Here is a 22,127-nt window from a genome sequence, read left to right on the forward strand (position 1 = left end):
GGTGGTCCTCTGAAGTGGAGGTAAAAGGAAGCTCCATTTCTGCTTGACTCAGCTGACACGGTCATGGGGATCAGGTACCAAACTGGTATTGCGAGAGTCATACTTGGTAATGTGAGGGTTGTCATGGCTTGGTGTGAGATGAACCCGGGTGGGGGGCATAAGAAGGGGGTTTGCGTAATTGCGGGAGGTAAATACCTAACTTCTTCAGTTGTAGTGGGTGGAGTGTCTGGAATTGATTCCACAGTTTGGGTAGTGTTTGATGAAGTCACCATGCACACCAGTCATGGTAAATTTTAGGGGCGAATTTTAGCCCAAGGGCGAAATTTAAGGGTTTTTTCATTTTAGAGGGACAAAATTTTTATAAAACACCCATTTCATATATTTAGCCCAACTTTTATTTTTAAAAAAATTATTTTTTTCATTTTAGCCCAAAAAAAAGGTCAGATAAACTATGAAAAGACTCATTTGACCCGATTCGTTGGTTTGGGAGGTTATATTCCATTACAATCGCCGGACCTTCTGCTTTGAAATGTTAAATTTGTTTTGGTAGATGATTTGGGAGGTTGTATTTGGTCCCAATAAATAAAAATATAAATAAAATGGAGGTATGGTAAATAAATAAAACCTCTTTTTATACTTACTTCAAAGGTATGGTAAATAAATAAAAATATAAATAAACTAGAGGTATGGTAAATAAATAAAACCTCTTTTTATATTTAGTCCATAACCCTCTTTCTATTTAAGAAGGCTCAAAAAAGAGGTTTTATTTTAAGTGAATCCTATGTGCCAAATACCATATTTATAAAATAGGTATGGTAAATCAATAAAAATATAAATAAACCAGAGGTATGGTAAATAAATAAAATATTTTTTTTTTTATATTTATTCCATAAGTCACCTTATATTTACGAACATTGTAAACAAATAAAAATATAAATAAAGTGGAGGTATGGTAAATGAATAAAACCTCATTTTATACTTATTCCAAAGGTATGGTAAATAAATAAAAATATAAATAAACTAGAGGTATGGTAAATAAATAAAACCTCTTTTTATATTTATTCCATAACCCTCTTTCTATTTAAGAAGGTTAAAAAAAAAGGTTTTATTTAAGTGAATCCTATGGGCCAAATATCATATTTATAAAAGAGGTATGGTAAATTAATAAAAATATAAATAAACAAGAGGTATGGTAAATAAATAAAACATTTTTCTATATTTACTCCTTAAGTCACCTTATATTTACAAACACTCAAAAAAATGCGTTATATTTAGGTGAAGCCTATGGGCCAAATACCATGGGCCAAATTATTATTAATACCATGCAGAAAAACATTATTAACCCTAATATTAGTATTAATAAAAACAAATATCGCACATGGTATTGACCCATGGTATTCACGTGGAATGTGGCCTATTTAAAGGGGGGAATTAAACCAGCATAGATCCATCTTTACTCTGGATCTATGCTGAGAGGGATCAAATATTGTGATATGAAAACTAGCATAGAGTGAAAAATATTTGATCCCTCTCAGGTCTTGGTAGATCAAAAGTAAAAATGGATCTTGTAATTTAATGTCACTTAAACATTTTAACTTGGTTAAAATAAAATAAAAATAAAAAATAAAATCAATCATTAATTTTATTAATTTTTATAAATTACTAATAGTAGTATTTAAATTCCAGGTTTATGATAACCCATGGTAATACCATGGTATTCATGTGAGCATAGAACATTTAAAGGGGAAATTTTATCAGGTTAGATCCATCTTTATTCCGGGTCTACCAAGCCCTAAGAGGGATAAATAGATTTCATCCCTCTAAGAATGGTAGATGTGGAGTTAAGGTGGATATAGGTTAGTTTTTATGATAATGAAGATATTAAATAGACTTAGGAAATTACATTGTAAAAAACATCTTAAGGTGAATGGTTAAAGCTACATTTAGTCACTTCACAAAATTTAATAAAAAATACCAATATTTCCATTAATATTGGTTTTTCAGATTTAACAAAAAAAAATTCAAAACAGTGAAAGCTTATCACTCTTTCCGCATCACACTCGTAGAAGAGAGATAGTCACTGCCCATATTTCCCACCATTTTTCAAATGTTCTCAATATGATATATTCATGAAAAAGTTAAGGTACTGATGTTGGATTAGTTGTTTGAAAAATTTGTTGGTTTGTACAACCTTTCATCTTCTATGTTATTCTTAGTTTGTCATAATGATCTGTATGGGTTGGGCCACTACACCATATTGTCCAGTGAAATCTTATCACTTCGCTGCCCATGTTTCCCACCATTTTTCAAATGTTCTCAATATGATATATTCATGAAAAATTTAAGGTACTGATGTTGGATTAGTTGTTTGAAAAATATGCTGGTTTGTACAACCTTTCATCTTCTATGTTATTCTTAGTTTGTAATAATGATCTGTAGGGGTTGGGCCACTACACCATATTGTCCAGTGAAATCTTATCACTCTTTCCACATCCATATTTCCCACCATTTTTCAAATGTTCTCAATATGATATCTTCATGAAAAAGTTAAGGTACTAATGTTGGATTAGTTGTTTGAAAAATATGCTGGTTTGTACAACTTTTCATCTTCTATGTTATTCTTAGTTTGTTGTAATGATCTGTAGGGGTTGGGCCACTGCACCATATTGTCCTAAAAGGCAGATATTGTGCACCAAAAAGGAAATTAATCCACATGTTACAACGTTGTTAAAAGATGCAAGACGTATGAAGGTAGTGAATTATGCTAATAAGCAATTTAGATTGGGAGAGGCGTAATTAAATTTCATTATTTAATTGAAGATTTCCCATTAAAATAATAATAAATATACATTTATATATTGATTGGAAGGCTTTTGACAACGGTCACTTCTTTCCATTAGATCCCCTTCAGGCCTTTGGGATATCTACTACTTTCTTATATTATATAGTTGGGGGTTGCTACTTGTTGGTGTGTTGGGGTAAACAAACTTGATGTGTTTTTTTGATCTCGCAGTTGGAGTCTATGGAATAAGAAAGAAATTTGATAGCTTGAGAAAAGTGGTAGCTTGAAAAAGTGGCAGAGAAAAGATTAATCTCTCCTACATTGACAGAACTGGTGGTCAAGATCAACACCTACAAGAACTTTGTTGTGGAATATTATCAAAACTAATAGAAGGATATGAAAGACTATATAGTAAGAACCTTGACAAACACGGCCACTGAAACTTGCAACATTGTTTGTAGGAAGAGAAAATTATGTTTATTTTTTCCAAACATGTATGTTAGTATATTACCGTTTAATGAATATGTTTTCCTATTATCATATATGGTTTCATACTTTAACAAAATATTCACCAAGACTTCACAATGTTTTATTATTCATTTAAAGATTTGCCAAGATCTTACAAGATTTTATATTTCAGTGAAAGATTTGCCATGAATTTACAAGATAATATAATCTGGTGAGAGTTTTGCCAAAAAAATTATATATACATATTATATTATTGATAAAGTCACCTCCCATTTTTCCTATGTATCATGGGGATTCGCCCATTTATTATACATATAAAATTAGGGTCGTTCTTAAAATTTTCCCTGACATCGGTGCTCCGATATTTGGGACAAGCTGTTGTCTTACTGGAGGGTCTCCTGGGAATGTTCCTAGGAGGTTTGATGGATTAAACTAGCTCGGGATACTAATGGAAACACGCCATCTAACCTGGGTGAATTTTCCTTCTCATATTATGTGAGTTGATCAATGGTAATGACCTTCCCATCGTGGGGGAACATCACGGTTCTAAACATTGATGAGGTGATTGCGAGAATTTCATACATATAACTTCGGCCTAGTAGGATGTTGTAATCCAACTAAGCGTCAAGTACTTCAATGTCTATTAACACAGTTTTTTCAGCCAACTTAACTGGCACGCTAGGGTATAAACCGACGGGAGCAGAAGGGCGTCCATCGTATGCTCTGAGCATTATGTTAGAAGGCTTAAGTTCAGGGGATCCTAATTTTTTCCAAACGGATTTGGACATGATGCATGTGGAAGCCCCTTCGTCGACAATGCAACGATGGATGTTGATATTCTGGATTGAGACATGGATTTGGAAAGTGACGGTTGAGGGCAACAGTGGAGTAGGTTTGTCCAAGTCAAAGACCATGAGGCAGGAATCAGATGGGTCGATTGTGCCTAAAGCGAAAAGTAGGGCTTTTTGCTGGGTTGGGCACGTCTGCAGGACTTCAAGCACTGACATAGCTTATGGTGATTGAGCTAAATCATTGACTACATTGTAAATATGTGAAGCTTTTGAATTGGGCCCTGCGCATCGTAAATGTCCTTTGACCATTTTAGGCATAGAATCTTTGGAAGGTTGCGTGATGGTCAATGGTCCAATAGGTATGGCCGCAGACGAGGTGGACAGATTGGACTCGGGGGAGTCTCACAAGTTTGATTCCTAATTTGTAAGAGGATGCCCTCTCATGTCATGAAGATACCGTGGTTAGGGGTATTATTGAGGTTCCCTCCAGATGGGTGAGTTTGGGAAGTTTGTTGTTGTGTGTTAATGATTCCCTGATGGGGGAAGGGTTCCCATAGGACTCCAGTGAGTTGTCCACCTTTCCCCCTACTGTCTTGTCTCCTTTTCAAATCAGGAAGTTGAGGACAGTGATAGGTATAATGGTCGTACTTCCCAAAGATATCGCATGCATGATTAGTCCGGAGACTAGTGTTCTTGCCCTATTTTTGCTAGTTATTGTTGACCGTACCCTTGTTTTGGTTTCAGTTGGGGTTATCCCTTACTGGTGCCCTTGGGGGTTACTGCCTGCCCGCTTGGGTTCTCCCTTTGGCTTATTTTTAGGTTTTTTCTAGCACCGTTAAAAGGATTAACCAAATTAGGTTGTTCTTCTGATTGATGCAATGAAGCGAGAGATGGTTGCACTAGATTTACCGTGCATTATTTTTCTTTTCCAGGATATTCTGTTGCGGTGTTGGGAAAGGAGAATATTGGTTCTCTTGTCCCTAGTTAACGTACTGGTTCGGGGGAGCAGACATTTTATTCATACTCTAGAAGGAGTATTGATTTCCCTAAGGGAGATGATACGAGCCTCCTTGCGGGGGCTGGTGTTGGTTAACCCTATTGCCTATATTCTGCATAGGTGCGGGTTGACCATTATAATACCTTGTATTTTGCAATGGTGGTGTAGCATCATATGATGGGCCATTAACTGGATATGCAAGGTATTGACAATTATTGTTGTGATGCCTTTGGGATAGGGCCCCAATTAGTCTGTCAACAATATTGGATGCGCCTGCGATTTCTCGATAATACTACATGCGCGGGGCATTTGGAAGCATGTGATAAATGTACACAGAATGGTTATAGATCAGCTCCAGTTGTTGGGCTTTACTAATGCCTTCTTCCTCAATTTGTGGGAATGTCTTAGACATGTCTTTAGATATTTCAGAGGTGAGGGATCTCAAGAAAATGTGCAAGAGGAATTTATCTTCAAAGTTAGTTTTGCACAAGTTGCGGTGTTTCTGCCATTCGTGGATATGGTCCAAGATGTGCGTAGCTTGTGTTTGTTTAAAGTTAGTTAGGATTTCCAAACCCGAATCATGGCAGACCGGGAGTTGGGAGAAAGTAAGGAAAGCAGTAGCTAATGAGCTAAAGGTTCCATGAGACGTAGAGGGATGATCTATATACCACTTTATGGCAGGCCTTGTTACGGCACATTGAAATAGTTGTAATCTAATAGTATCTTCTATGATACTATTAAACAAATACCACAGGTGAAACGTCATGAAGTGGTTCCTTGGGTCTTCGTGCCGCTTTCCCTTGAACTTTGGGATATCCGAAGGGATATTTGTGGGCATAGCTGGCCAATTTTAGCCATGTTCGATCGGGTCATTGGTGAGCTTGCTTAAACCCGAGAGATTAATGAAGCTAAGAACAGGATTTGTGCATTACCTGTCATCGCAAAATGATTCTGGACAGTGATATGTAATGGAGTCCTCTATGGGGATGTCACGGGAGGATTACCATGATGGATATCTCTGGGACTATCCGAAGGAGAGGTGTGTGCACTCACAAAGGCAGTAGAGTGCGGGGATCTTGTAGGAGTGGTGAAGGGTGTACTTTGATGAGGAGGAGTTCCAAGAAAATTTGCACCAATAAAGGAAGATCCAATAATGGTGGTTGAGTGACGTCCTCTCTGCCTAAATGGTGGGATTCCTAGAACACCTCCTAACAATGGGGGCAAGTTTAAAAAACACCTAGATATATGAGGAGCCATGCGGTCCCCTATAGTGTCAATTTATATTATGTGCTATTTTTTGTTTGGTGAGGGAAGGAGATAAATATCAATGCAATTGGATCACATACATAAAGCAAAGTGAAAATATAAATGGCTTATTTTCCTTATATTTAAACTGTGTGACCAAGAAAACAAAAAAAGGGTTTTTGTTTGTTGTGTATGATAAACAGTCTTATGAAGACCTAATCGTCCTGTCCTCTCTCGAAGTAACTTGGCCTTGTGCAAATAACCTCTAATGGGTCCTACAGCAATGTCTCGAAAGAACTAGTGATGCCTTCCAGCAGTTGAGGAATTAACCAAGGTAATGATAATGAAGCTCAAGTGTTTCCTGCACCGTCACCTATAGGGAAAAGATGCCCTAGATTTGGTCACTAAGTACCTTCATCCCACATGAGAATTCGAGTCTTTAACTTCTTGGTAATCGGCTACTAGTACCAAGCACTAGATGGGTCAGTTAGCCCCAAAGATTACTGCACATACTAGACCTAAGTCGAACCCCCTCTGAATCAGGTCTCTTCCATGCTCGGGTTTTCTTTTCCGTTGGATGATTGAAGGATTTTAAGCTCCCTGGAAAGCCAACAATTATGTTTCAATGGTGAAACATGACCATGGAGGCTTATGGGATGCCTACCCCCAATGTTCCTAACCTGAAATATAAATTTTTTGGTGGCCCCTGTGGGGAAATTTAATTTGTTCAAGTTATGGTTGTTTTTAAAAAGGCTTAATTCACTTATGGAGTGACTTTGTAAGAATAAATAGACTAAGTAACCAAAGATCCAAAAGATGGATGATCCTTGAGTACAAAGCATATGAAGGCTTACTGTGCGATGCAAGTGAGCATGCAAAGTGTGATAATATTTGGATATGCGATGATCCTATTCAATATCCTTCTAATTACACTAAGTGATGGTCTTTCCTTGCATGGAAAAAAGAAATTTGTTTGTGGATTATGGGCCACAAACTTTTTTTGTATTAAACTATGTGGAGTTTAATAAGGGAGATGGAAATTCAAATGTTTTCAAGAAGGTTTTTCATATGCAATCCCAGGTTCATCTAGGAGACACAAGGGAAGTAGACATTACTTACTTCTCTAGTAACATTTGCTCCTAGTCCCAAAAAATGATTTGGTTAGTAGTAATATTCATGGATAATGGGCCACTTGCTTCAATAATTAAACTAATGTGATTTGTAGAAAATTAACCAACATAGTTTGAAAACATATGTGGATTTTGGCCACATACTTTCCTCCCTAATTAAGCTATGTGGGTATTTGTTGCAAATACAAAAAAAATCTAATTGTGTGATGAATTAGGGTTCATTCAAGCAATCAGGGGTACTGAACAGAAAACACAGAATGCAGAGGTGAAGGTAATTCACTAATAGTTGCCAATGCCATGAGAAAACTGAAAAATACAAGGCTTTTCTTTTCTTTATGTCTGTCGCACGTGTTTTGTAGAAATAAAGGCACACTTCATGGTTTTTGTAGAAATGGATGCACGCTCTGCATCTGTCAGAGAAAAAAGTGCACAGGAGAGAAAGATTTGAATTTTTTTCACTTCCGTGGGCTCAGAACATATCCTAGGGGACTGTAAAAAATCCAGGGAGGTGAGGAGTGCCTTGAAGGATGTTTGTGCAGAGAGGAGGTCATGTAAACAATCTCTAGATTAATGAAAAGAGATCAGTATGGTCGCCATTCCTATTGTAGTGTTTTTGGAGCACAAGTGTACCAAAAAACACCCCCTTAGCAGTGGATTGTTACCTACAAAGGATCGTAGGAAAAATTGGTGTTGCTACTGGACAAACTTAAATAAACACAACATTGTAAATAGTTGAAACAATGCATACATAAACTTAAACTTAAACAAAGAGGTGCATGAAAAAAACAATGCTCAAATGGAGCAAACACATCAATAATATATGGAAAAATACCCTTTATTAATTGTTGGTGGTAGAGGTTGAATACAATTAGAATCTCAGACACTTGAAGAGAATTATTTAAGCTAGGGAGCTAAAAATCATCAACAAGGGGGTTTCTTTTCCTCAATCTCTTTGCAAGTTTCTCCTCTCTCTTAAAGAAGTGTGAAGACTCTCCAAAGGGTGGATTCCTCTTCACTCACTAAGATGTTGGGTTGCTTAGAAGAAATTTGGCCAACATGCTAGTGTTCTTCACTTCTTTGGTTTCAACAATGTAATGGTGGTTTGCTCAACCAACAATTTGGCCAGCATAACAATGTCTCTTGTTTTGGCTCTCCCGTTGCCTATTTATATGGATTTTTTTGAATCCCTTTTCCCTCTCTTGGTACATGTATGATAAAGACACATGAGTAGGACAAGAGGATTCCATTGAGGGCTTCACTTCTCCATAGCGACCTGAATTCGGTTGTATTAGGCCAATCTCGTATCAAAAAATCGGCTCAAAGTGTGTAGAGTGGTCTCGAATTGCTGAGTCATCTTTTTTGCAACCGTGTGGATTTTTTAGGACATGACGTGCGCCCGAATTTATCGAAGAAATATACGTGTAGACTTAATTGATTTCCTTTATAAACTTTGGACCTTAGGAGAACTTTTGATTTTTGAATCTTCATAATATATTCGGCTAGAAAAATGTCCACCTGTGCATTTTGCTGGACAACTTTTAATGTCTTCTGGATTGTACTAGCAGGTGTACGTTTTTTTGGTGTTAATACCTATGAAAACAAATTTTCCTTGAGCATGAAACCCATGCCTCAAGAATGACAATAATATATTTATTTCTCTTTACATCAAATGCATAAAATCATGATTACCTATGTCATTATGAATACCAAACCTAGTTGCACTTTTCAACAATCCCTCTTAACTATGAGGTATTCATAGTTCACACATGGTACTTGGACATTCCCAAACTGAATAATTCTCATAAGAAGAGTCATATTGGTAATCCATCTCATAAGCTATTATTTCAGCTTACCTTATTGCATCTCATCATATCAACCAACATTGTCACATAATAAGGCCTTGACTAACATCTCTATCTCTTCATAAGATCAGAACACATTGTTGGCGAGACTAATGACTAATAGACACCATCATCATTGTCTCTCAAGGAACGTACCCCACCCATGTGCTCAAAGGGTATGTCCTTTTAGGACAATTCCTATCTTGGAATAACACATCATCAAGGAATTTCATCTTCGACTACTCTTTCCTATTGTATACCCTACCAAATCCTCAAAGAGTATTGGAATCAATCTCATATGCTTACCCAATCCTCCATTATTTATTCATAATAGGAAGACAAGAATGATGTGTCTATCTCTCCCTCTCAACTAGGGAGGATATACTCACTCCTATTAAGGAATATACTCAAGCTCCCTTTTAACCGAGTACTTGCCCAAGCTCCCTCTCAACTACGGAATTGATTCCAGCAGCATCTATTTTCTCTTTGGTGGAGATAATGGTACTATCAACTACTTTAAGGTCTCCTCCTTTCAATTTCATTAATTTCAACTTATTCATCATGGAGCCTTCATCTTTTAGATCTTCTTTGTAGGGCATCGACCATTCATCACTTTCCTTTCAATGAACCATAATGTTGAACCAATAGTCATGTAATCATCGAAAAGTGATCTTCCAATACACATCTAGATTTTCTTCATATATCTACTTCTTCTGAGTCATCTTTCTTTTAGGATATTTCATCCATTCCCATGAGTACTAGTTGTAGGTGAAATCTAAAACTCTCTTTCAGTAGCCCAGTTTCAACCCAACCAGATGTTGTTCAAAAACAAAATTAACATCAAATCAAAGTTACATTTTAGGATGGCCTTTCATCATGACATATTCTTTTTGCAACATCAAAATCTTTCACATTCATAAACACATCTCCAATACTTTCAATTTCAAAGGTCTCCTTCACAAAATTTATCAAGGTCTTCATATCTTCTCTATGGATATGTCATAGTTAATTCTTCTAGTTATCGGATGTTGATTTCTTATCTTATCTTATGTGACTATAGTTGCATCTTTCACAAACTCTTCTTCCTTTCTTCACATATTGCTTCCCCGGGAATTTCTATACATAGTTTTGTCATCTTGTAATCCACCTCATATTCCATATGAGGTCATATTATGTTGATTTCATCTTATGAATATGTGAACTAGTTCAAGGCATATGCTTTCATGCATATTTCTAAAGTAAGAGACCTTTCTTCTTTGATCATGCTCATGAGATAGAAAATTACACCATAATATCTGCAACTATATGAGGACATGACTTAATATATCAAATATATCCATACCTCTTTTCTCCTTTTGGTCATTTATACTTCCTTTGGTAGATTCCTTTTCTTTCTTGAAAGTACTTCAACCATCTTAGACATGTTGCATTCCTTTGTCACCATATCTTCATCCTTCTAAACAATGGATCCCACACAAGGTGGAATGTAGACTATCTGTGAAACACTTTCTTCTTTTAAGTAGAGGTGAATCTTCTTATAAAAAAACTATTGAAGGATCTTGATGATCCTCATTCTGCAAATTCTCATTAATAATTATGATGTATGATGACCTTTCTATCTTCTATCATGCTAGATGACTTTCTTCCAACCATATATACTACTATTTCGGTTGTCATTTCATGCTTTCAGTGAGGATACCATGAGTTACTTCCTTTCTATCATGATGACTGCTACAACCATGTATAATTCTACTTTAGTCATCATTTAAAGCTTCTATAATGATGTCATGAGATCTTTTCTGCTTCAATCGTACACTTCTAATATTATTCCATATTCTAATATGATGCATCATGTCATACTTACAATGCTTCTAATCCTGACTGCAATATTTAACCATAGTAGAGGTATTTTCACCTCCTACTTCTCCTTGCTATGTACCTGAAGTGTACAAGACCTTAATAGTGAAGATCTATCCCTGCATCATTCCTGGATTTCTTCTCATCGGGTTCTTCTAGTTCTTTGGTGATATGGGCTTCATTCATTTTTTCCATTTTCTTGTTTCCCTTCTTGAGTTTAGGGAAATATCTCTTGAAATACCCATATTCCTGGCATCCATAGCATTGGATCTTTGACAAATTGATATTCTTCTTTTTCTGAGGACCAAACTTTCCTTTTCTCCTAGCCATGGCACCAAATGCTTGAAGTTGTTTGTTTGATACAATATCGCTCTTTGCCCTCAATCTAGTTTCTTCAATCTTACATAAAGACCAAAGTTCATTGAATGGAGTAGCTTCCTTCTTTCCATAGATACTTGATGCAAAGTTACCCCATTAATCAGGTAGTGCATTGAGAAAAATGATGGTCATTTTTGTATCTGACATTATTTCCTCCAACTCTTTTAGTTGGTCTCTTATTTGTGACACCCTCATAAGGCATGAGGCTATCCATTCTTCCTTTCATACCTTCATCTTTTATAGCTCGGTTCTCAAGATATAACTTCTCCTCAAGTGCTTAAAGAAAATAGTTCTACCAACTTTTCATAGATTTCCTTCTATGTTTCCATCTTTGCGACATAGGGGATGAGTGAATCCTTAATTGATTCTATAAGGATTCTTTGATCCCTTATTTCATGTTCCATATATTTTGATAGTGCTTGAGCTTGCTATTGAGATGGTTTGGAGACTTTACCCTTGCCATATTCAATAACTTAATTCTCTATGAGGATCAAGTATGTCCTATTTTTCCATGCAAGGAAGTTTGATGACCTAGCCAATTTGTTTCTCTCCTTACAAAGTAAAGTCATTTTGATAGTAGATTCAGACATATATATAAAGATACATACTTGTTAGGGGAATATGCTCATTTGATGGTGATATATTCAACTTGATTCCTTCTTGATTTTGATGGTGATAGATGATGTTAAAAATAGAATATGCCTTCTTGAATATGATTGTTTGATGACATATTCTTCAAAGATGACAGTACTTATATCTTAGAAGATATACTTTGAGATGTGATACTTTCTTTAAAGAGAGGGATATCACCTTGATGATGATGATGATGGAAATGTTTCTTCCTGCTTCCCTTGGATGTAGATACTTCAAGATGCTTCAATGTGTAATTCTTATTTCTTTGAGTGGAGGTAGGGTCCTTGAGGTCTTCTTTTCCTTGTGATGATGATTGTAAAATGTGTGAGATTACTAAGAATGCTTCAAGTGTAGAATCCTTATTTTAATGAGAAAGGTTTTTTAGGTCTTCTTTGATACACCTTAGTTCGTTCCTTCAATATGATGAGTGGGTTAGTCCTTCTCTATGATTTCCTTATGCTTGACCCTTATGTATCCTTATTCAATAATGATCTTGAAGCTGCCCTTTGTTCTTGTTGTAGTCACCTTAGCTCTGATACCATGTTGAGAAATCTAGGGGAAACTATATTATATTGTTTCTGTTACTTTGATAACTTCTTGTGATGTATTTTTACTTAACTTGATTATCTTCAAGCTGCCTTTTCTTCTTGTCGTAGTCACCTTAACTCTGATACCATGTTGAGATATCTAGGGGCGACTATATTAGATGAGTTCTCTTACTTTGATAACTTATTGTGATGTATTTTTACTTAACTTGATTAGCTTCTTCTTTCACTTGATTATAATTAGTGTTAGTATCATCAAACAATAAAGAACAGTGAGACAAGATGAAACAAGATATAGGTTATCATCCAGGGACGAAACCTCTCCTCTTGAGAAGAAAATCGACAAGAAATCTTCTCTTCTTATAGAAATTCAAATGATGAATTCCAAGACCTATGACCCTTGACCAAGACCCCTCCAATACCAAGTCAAACTTCTCCATGAAGTACTTCTCACAAATTCAACCCAAGTCAAACTTTGCCTTATAGCAGCTTCCATTTCTCTTTTGATCAAGATTTCAAAACTGCAACTTTGACTATAATTTCATCCTACAATTTTCAGCCTCCTACAAAGATTGCTACTTCACATGTGTGAAAGGTTTAGGGCACAATTAAGAGTATTTTCTCCTTCACTTTGCTTGGACTCTTGCTTCTAACTAGTGCCTATGGAGAATCTAATTGCAACTGATATAACATGTTGCTTTGAACCCCAATTTGCTTCACCTTCTTCCAATTTTGGTGATTGATGAACACCTTCTTCCCTACGAAGTAGATATCATATCCCTTATCCTATAGTTATAAAACTGAAATTGGGTTCATGCCTAAGCCTGGCACATGCAACACATATGTAACATTGGTGTTGCTCCTAACTCCCTCTGAATCTCAATGGTACCTCTCCCAATGGGAGTATATTTAGATTTTTTTCCCATATGAATATGGAAGTCCATCTCCTCCTCCCTATAGCTAGAGAAGTAGCCTCTAACTCCTATCATGTGTGACTCTCCATTGTCTATATACCAGACATCTTATGAAGTGGAGCTAGAGAGACAAGTTTTTTTAGCAAATTCATCTTCCAATTTTTAAGAAAAATCCATATCATCCTAATCTTTGAATATTTCTACAGCCATATATGGAAAATTTGGAAACTCAAATACACTAGAGAAGTCCTGGGTATAAACCTTTGTGTGTTTTCTCTTCCTTGCCCTACATTGATATGCTACTGTAAAACACTTTTGCTGCAAATACTTGCACTAGATGTAATCTGGAAATCTCTAATATGCTCATTTGAATCCCTTTCCAACAACCTCACTGCCTGTTGCTATTGTTATGAGATAATTCGTACCTTTCCTCCGGACTGGGCTTCTGAGCTTCAACTGCGCCCTTGTTGAATACCTGCAACTAGGTAGTCGAACTGCTCTACTCACAATTGATTCGATGTCTTCACCAAACCTTTTGACCTACTCTTATAATATCTCGTGGGAGTCTCAACATCCATGATCACATCTCAACGAATGGATAAGATCATATTGACCTTATTAATAGAAGTCTCTAGAGAAAAATTGAACTCCCTTAATTAATTCACTTTAATTAACCAATTTTCCTAAGTTAGACTTAGGGAATTTGTAATTATTAGCTAATTAATTTAATTAAGGTGTCTCCAAGTCTTTTCTCGTGAAACCTCTTCTAGGTTTTTGAGATCTCGTGTTCCTTAGCCTCTTAAACACCATAGAGACTAAAAAAAATTTACGTTGCTACCCCCAAAACTAACACTTATTGGGAAGAGCACATTTCACATTTGATGAAGGTGCTAGAGACATTAAAGAAGCACCATTTTCTTGAAAATCTCTAGAACTATGAGTTTTCACAATAGCCTTTGGTGTATTTAGGATATGTGATAGAGAGTTGAAGATATATCCTACCAAGATAGAGGCCATCATGAAGTGGTTGGTGCATACCAATATTTCTAAGATCAGTAGTTTCATTGGAGAAACACGGTACTTGAGGAAATTCATAGCCTCATTTTTAGTATTAACAACACCACTCAATGCCATAATGGCAAGTGATAAGAATTTCTAGTGGGGAAGGAGTCAACAAAAGGCCTTTCAGGAGTTAAAGAAAAAAATCAATCAAGCATTGGTTTTGGCATTACCGAACTTGCAATATACCTTTGAAGTGGAGACAGATTTGAGTGGGTATGATATGGGAGTTGTCTTGATGCAAGGAGAGAGGCATGTATGCTACCATTTTGAAGCATTTCATGGGGTTGCTCTCAACTACTCTACCTGTGACAAGGAACTTTACGCTCTAGTGTAAGTTGTGAAGAAGTGAAAACATTATCTAATGGGAAAGAATATAGTAATCCACAGAAAGAGCCAACCACTACAATGCCTATAGGCCCAGAATAAGCTACAAAAAACTAGGAATTACAAGTGGATGGGATTTCTACAACAGTTTCATTTAATGATCAAGTATATTAAGGACATCATAAACAGGTTGGTCAACATGCCTTCATGGCCACCCAAATCAAAAATCACAGTTTTGGAAACTCTGATGCACATGGATCCTTTCACCAATGATGCATATAGATAGGAATATACAGAGGACAAGGGTTTAATGAGATGTTTCAACAGTTGTGGGGCCAAATTCATGTGCATGATGGTGGTAGCACAATTGATTACTATCTCCAAAATGGGTTACTCTATAGATTGGCTATGTTATGTGTTTCTAAAAGTGAGTGACTGCAACTAATCAGATAAGCTCACACCTCTGAGGTTGCAGGGAATTTTGGCATAGGGAAGACAGTGGCCAACTTGAATAGGTATGTGTACTAGCCTAGGATGCAAGAAGGGGTGGCTAGGTTCATAAGAGGATGAATGCTTTGTTGTACCAACAAACCTAGTAACAGGAAACAAGGTCTATACATTCTCTTGTTTGTACCCACTCATCCTTGGAAATAATTTCAATGGACTTTGTGGAAGGTTTACCAACAACCAAGAAGAAACATGACTACATATTCATGGTAGTTGACAAGTTAAGCAAGACGTGTGTTCTCATGCCTTGTAAAATAAACAAGAAGTAGCAACTTGTTCTTTGGACAAGCCTTGGTACACTTGGGGATGCAAAGGAGCATCATTTCAAATAGGGACACAAAATTTGTCAGTGCATTTTGGAATACATTATGGGATAAGGTGAACATGAAGTTGAAAAGGTCTACAACATTCCATCCACGGAGGTGTGGGCAAAAAAAAGTAGTCAACAATATTTTGGTACAACTTTTGAGGGGTTACATATAGAAGCATCCAAAGACTTGGGATGAAAATATGGTATATATATAGCACTCTTATAGTATAGCAATCCACACTTATACTGGTAAGTCCACATTAACTTGATTTTAGATATTTTTTACCTTCACCTTTGGATATTACATATGGGAAGCACGGAAGAGTGAGGGAGGATCTCACAAGTGATGCCTTAAGGGGAAAAAAAATTGTTGAAAAGATCATACAAATTCATCTGCAAGTATAGGAGAGAATAAATAATTCATAGGGAAAGTACAAGGTTGGGCGCAATTAGCATAGAAGAGAGAAGTCATTCAAGGTGGGAACTAAAATATGGTTACAGTTGAACAAGGACATGCTACAAGGGCATGATAAGAAAATAAATGCCCTATGGTATGGTCTCGTTTAGGATTCTAGAAAAGGTGGAAAATAATGCCTATAGACTCAGTCTACCAACATACATGCACATTTACTCAGTGGTGAATGTAGAAAATCTAAAACTCTATGAGCCTTCCATGTTGGATCAGGAAGAGAAGCATACCCTACCTTTTGTAGAGGATTTAGCACTATACGACTAAAATAATTAACAGGGGATATAATTTTGCATAAGAGGTACATAAATACAAAATAGACACAGCGTGACCTTTGGAAGATTGGGTTGAAAGGGCAATGTTTATGCAAGGCCAAATGGTACACACGGGATAAGGAAGAAGGAAAATTTCCTCACCTCATTCAGTAGAATATTTGGGGACAAAAATCCTCCAAAAATAAGGAGATATGATCCATATTGGATTATTATTTTTCATCCATCTTGATATTTTTAGAGTGGAAAAATTGGAGAAATCAACTCATGGGACCATTTTTATCGACAAATCCCAATTTGACAAATTGGGGTTTGAAACCTTTTAGAAATAGTTTGAAGCCTTATATAGAATTTTGGGGGGGTAAAACGTTGCCACTTATATATAGAACCCTTTAGTGTTATTTTACACTCAAATAAATTTTCAACAATGCAAGAAATACCTCAAACGAAGTTTGTATGCAAAATTTATGCCACTAGGAAGTTGATCTCTCTATTTTGACCACCATGATTCGAGAGTACGCTACATCAACCCCCATTATTCATGGAAAATGGGTTAACCAAGTGAACATGAGGAAGAAGAATCTAGAAGGTTTATTATTGTAACTCTATTTAAGAGTTGAAAGAGTCAAACTTAACCATTAGTAGGTTATCGGGTTGTGTTATTACTGGGACACTAGGAGGAAAATGAGTTCACCTATATTCGAGTGATTTTTTTACATAGATGAGCAGAGTAGCTAAGAGTGGATAGAGAGAGAAAATAGAGAGGGTTTGTGTCAAGTAGCAAGACATGAGCCACAAGTCTCACTTTTTTGTAGTTGAATCCATTTGAATTTAGAGAAAGAGAGAGCGGAGCAACCTCACTTTCTAGTTGTGTTTTCTCCCATAAGGGTATCCAAGAGAATATCTTGTGTCATTGTGGTTTGTCAGTGTTTATTTTTCATTGCTCTCTATTTTTTGTATTTCATATATTTCATGTATAAGTAGAAACGACAATAAATCCATAAATCTAAGGAAATTTAACTCTCATAGTATAGATTTCAATTTCAATATATTTTATCAAATCTATTGTAACAAACTATCCAACGGAATATCCATAACAATTATGGATCAGTAAATAGACAGAATCATTATGTTCTTATTCTGTTAAATATTATCATTGTTTATATTTCAGTATTTGCATTGTTTCTTTTTAAAATGTAATTGATGTTTTAAGAAAAAAGGTTCAAAATGTATTCATTGTTATTTCATAGCTTTCTTGAAAGTCGTTGTAGCAGTTGATTTAGTTTACACGCATGAAATCATTAACTAGAGACTATGCATAGTTACACTGGTTGAAGAGGTCAAACTTGTTCTGAGACTGTTAGCGACATGGTTGTAAATTTCTTAATCAATCTATTCATGTGTCTAACAATATCCTAGACATATTTGTAAATGAGGATTATAGTATTTTTTTTTTATCAAGCAATTATAAAACACCAAGTAAAATATTTTTCCATTTTCTATGCACAAACTCTGCATCAAAACATGGAGTAATTGAAGTCTTAGATTTTAAGACCCTCAGTATCTGTTAATTTACGAGGGCCATTGTTTTTGTTGGATACAGTTATAAGTTTAAAAGAATCGGCCCTTCACTGGTTGGAAACATTATGGAGTATATTTTGCATAAATATACATTTTATCATTTTAGTGAGTTAATTACTCACCATCAAAGAAATTCAAACCAGTATTTCTAGAAATGAGGTGTTTTTACCATATCGTTTTTGCTACAAATAGTGTTGAGAATTTGTATGTTAGTCCCAATATGCAGTTGACTATTTCAGCACAAATTGTGTGCATTCCTTTTCTATGGAGGCAATCTCCATATCTGAAGCAGATTGTCATGAGTAAAGGTGACTGGCCATATTACATTCAATATAGCAACTATTTTTCCAAATCTCTTTCTTCTCACCGCAAATACAAACTTCCCAGCTTCCTAGTCATGTTTGCATGGTTGGTAATGTCCTAGAAATCGTTAGTTCTGCTTTATCTGAGCCAAGTTGTACTTTGCAGACAGGCGTGGACTTTGAAACTATTGGAAGTTCTCTTTTGGAGGAGATACCCCATATTTGAAAACTTCAATTGAAAAATAATCTTATTATGATGATGACATGAATGTGAGGATGTGGGTCAGATAACATTGGGCAAATATTTAGAAGCAAACCCTTAGATCAGTTGACTTAGATTTTCTCAAACAACTGATAAGATTTTCATGCCCACGATGCAGTTGAGAAAAAACACTTATGTGCTCAATCCAGAAGTGAAAATTCAATAGTTGAGAAAAAACACTTACGTGTTCAATCCAGAAGTGAAAATAATCACCATTCTCAGTGCCATTTACAAACAGATTTAAATTTATACTTCACAGTTAACTGCAGGAAGACATTAAAATAGTAGTTCCCACACAAAGGCCTCTATATGACAACAAGTGAGGATAAGGAATAGCTGGAAGTGAATGAATATAAGGTGGAAGAGGCTGGTGTTAAGAGGGGTGGTATTTTCCAATAGTTTTTTGGAAAATATAATTAAAAAAAAAATTGATATATGATATGTACTTTTCAATGAAACCACTTTTCATTTACTCTATCCAAATCCTGCATTGCCCCCAAGACATCCTCAATATCTCAAATACTTTGAGTTCCTGGGAAAAATTCCTTGAAAGGCAATGTTTGAAGAATTTTAATTGGCATTCCATTTGCCAGATTATTTCCAAGAAAACTCAAAAAAAGAATAACTATTTGCACAATTTTCGTTCTTTGGATCCTGCGTTGTACTGGAATTTTTAGTCCCTGAGCATTACATTTATTATGTTTCCCAATTGGAGCTATATATTGCAAGAGAAAATAATGGGTATGCTGAAAAAAAATAGGAAAAAATGTTAGCAGGTGGAAGTGATAGGCAGGTTACTATGAAAATGTTATCAGCTTCGTTTGTCTTCTGGCAAAGAAATACAGAAGTAAAACTCTTTTGTTTTGTGAGGATTTCAAAAGTTGATATAATCTGATTGGTTAGTAATATTAAAAAAACATGAGCTTTAACTTGTCATACTAGGCTCAACAGAGGGTGAAGGTATGGATATAAATATTGATGATTTGCGGTCAAATACTCACTATTCTGGAGTCTAGACTGAGGAACATCCTATTATGGAGATGATCTGGAAGGGCTTATTAAGACATTTCATTTAGAATAGAAAAATAAGTTTTTAAAATTTGTGACTGGATGCTCTCGAGGACCATTATTTGGTTTCAAACACTTGGAACCTCGATTATGCATTCAAAGAGTTGTTCTAGCTCAAAGTGACACCTCTTTGGGTCTACTAGGGAAGGAGCTCAAAATGAAGCCTGGAATGCAAGAAAAACTCCATGGAAACCCTCCAAAATCCTTAGTTTTTCCTTTTCAATGCCTCTAATACACCAGTAGAGATAGTTGCAATGCTCCAACACCTCAACAAAAGAGAGTTGAAATGTCTAGGGTTGATAGAGAAGATGGATAAGAATGGAAAAGGTCAAAATGATCAAAATTCAAAGATAAGAATGAAAGGACCATATCAAATATTGTCAACAAAGTGTCTAGATACATTTGATCACTCCTAAAACCCTTATATAAAAGAAATACTCACCATGGAGCAAGAGGAAAAAAGTAAGAGATAATGAAATGTTGCCAAAATGAAAACCCAATTCTTGTGATAAGTTGCAATGAACAATGAATCCTTATTGTGAGTTGTGGTGAGAAGAGGAACCAGGGTAAAGGACTACAAAGGATACAACATTGTAAACTTTCATTGGTTTAATAGAGAAATCACACTTTTCCCCTCACTTACATATGTTTTTCATGCAATTGTGAATATATGGTTTTGGTTTTCTTTTGATAGTAATGCTAATGTGCTTTGTGGGAGGAAAGATATAGTGGTTTTTGTTGTATTTTTGCAAGAAACAAAGGCAAGAAGTCCAAGGGCCAATATCTCAAGGAGCTCCACCACCTAAGGCACCAAGTATCCACCTTCGACGCTAAGGTGCACCCACTATCCTTTATTTTCTTATTTTAATCATGCATTCAATGTGTGTCATTTTGGGGTTAAGTAGATATCTAGTGCACTATCTATCACAGGTCCTAAGCAAGCCTGTGGGTAAACAAGTATTGTATTACTGCAAAGGAAATTCCATATAACAAAACTAGTGACTCCACTGGGGAGTCTCAATGGGTTTCTTTGTGGTCTTTGTTTTCTGGTTTAGTTTCTTTCTTTCACTTTTCTTTCTTTTGAGTCATAAGTAGGGGTTTTGGAGGAATATTTTCTAAGAAGTTTGTGCCTGAAAACTTTAGAACATAGCACTAAACCCTTTTAACTCTCGTTCCCAAGCTTGACAAAGCATTGATCTCTTATCCAATTCTCTGCCTAGCATATAAGAGAGAATTACAACTCTGTTTACTCTGTGACATTGCATTGAAGAAGCTAATGAAGGGTTTTGAAGGGGATTTTCTTAAAATTTCTTTGGTCCCCTTACATTATTTTGAAATTTGTGCCCAAGGCTAGGCCATCTCAGATTTGATTCTTTTAGTCTTATTCTGAAGTATAACACCCTTGAATTCACTTCAAATAGGTGAATTTATAGTCTTTTTCAAGGGTCTTGAGTCCTCTTGGGTTCGATTCCCAACAATGTCATTGGGGTTGGATATATCTCTGTCACCATTGTCTTGTTGCCCTTTTTCTTTTCTACCTGTTGTAGTGAGTGTGTTGAAATCTTATGATTCAGTTGTTTGATGCATGCTTTCTTGTAGGTAGGGTCTCAGGCTTTGGGTGTGTTTTATTTTTGTTTCTTTTGGTTTTTATTTGATTGATTGAGTGTTTCAATTATGATCTATTAGTGCACTTCAGAGTGTTAAAGGAAATAAAGGTGAGGATTGTATTCATATAGCATTGTAAATAACTAATGCTTCTCTAGATAATTTTCATCGAAAGTAAAGATTGCATATTCATATTTGTATCTCATTCTTTGAAACAAGCAAAAAATTCCATTAAGTTTCATTCCATATAACCCTGACTTAAATAATAGCCACTAAAATCAATGATTAATAAAATCTATCATACATTTTTCATTTCTTTGGTAGCACACCAACATTAGCTTAGGATTTTAGGACCTTAGAATAGGTTGGTGAAGACATTCTCCAAGACCATAAAAAAGAACATTAGAATCTTGAGTTAGGGAGAGCAAATCCATTTACAATCAAACGTTGCTTGGGAATCCCTTCTAACACAAGGTTCAAGCGCTAGGTCATGCAGGGACCGGTGAATTGATCACCCCACTTCATTTGGTCTTGGTGGTGCAGTCTACATACATATGGGGAACTCTTTTGAGAGGTTACGGACTCGATACACTACCTTTGTGTCTGGACTTGGCCCACGACTGTTCCCTAGGTAAACTGGTTGTAGGTAGCAACCATAATGACCATAATCTTAGGGACCGGACCTTGCACAGGTGATGGTGAGTGGGATAGACTTATTGTAGTAGGGATATACATTGGTCAGTACTCACTCGGATTCCGCGGAGGGTTCCCACGCATAATCAAG

General features: G+C 35.9%; 1 pseudogene; it reads left to right on the forward strand.

Annotated features, from left to right (window-relative positions):
- LOC149160971 (uncharacterized) overlaps nt 1–19,970 on the forward strand; it is a 106,345-nt pseudogene extending 86,375 nt beyond the window's left edge.
- Nucleotides 19,971–22,127: the final 2,157 nt, after the last annotated feature.

The sequence above is a fragment of the Pinus tabuliformis genome, chromosome 5_2 (genome assembly GCF_031772625.1).
Source record: "Pinus tabuliformis cultivar Carrire ecotype Pingquan chromosome 5_2, CPIR1, whole genome shotgun sequence".
Lineage (NCBI taxonomy): Eukaryota > Viridiplantae > Streptophyta > Pinopsida > Pinales > Pinaceae > Pinus > Pinus tabuliformis.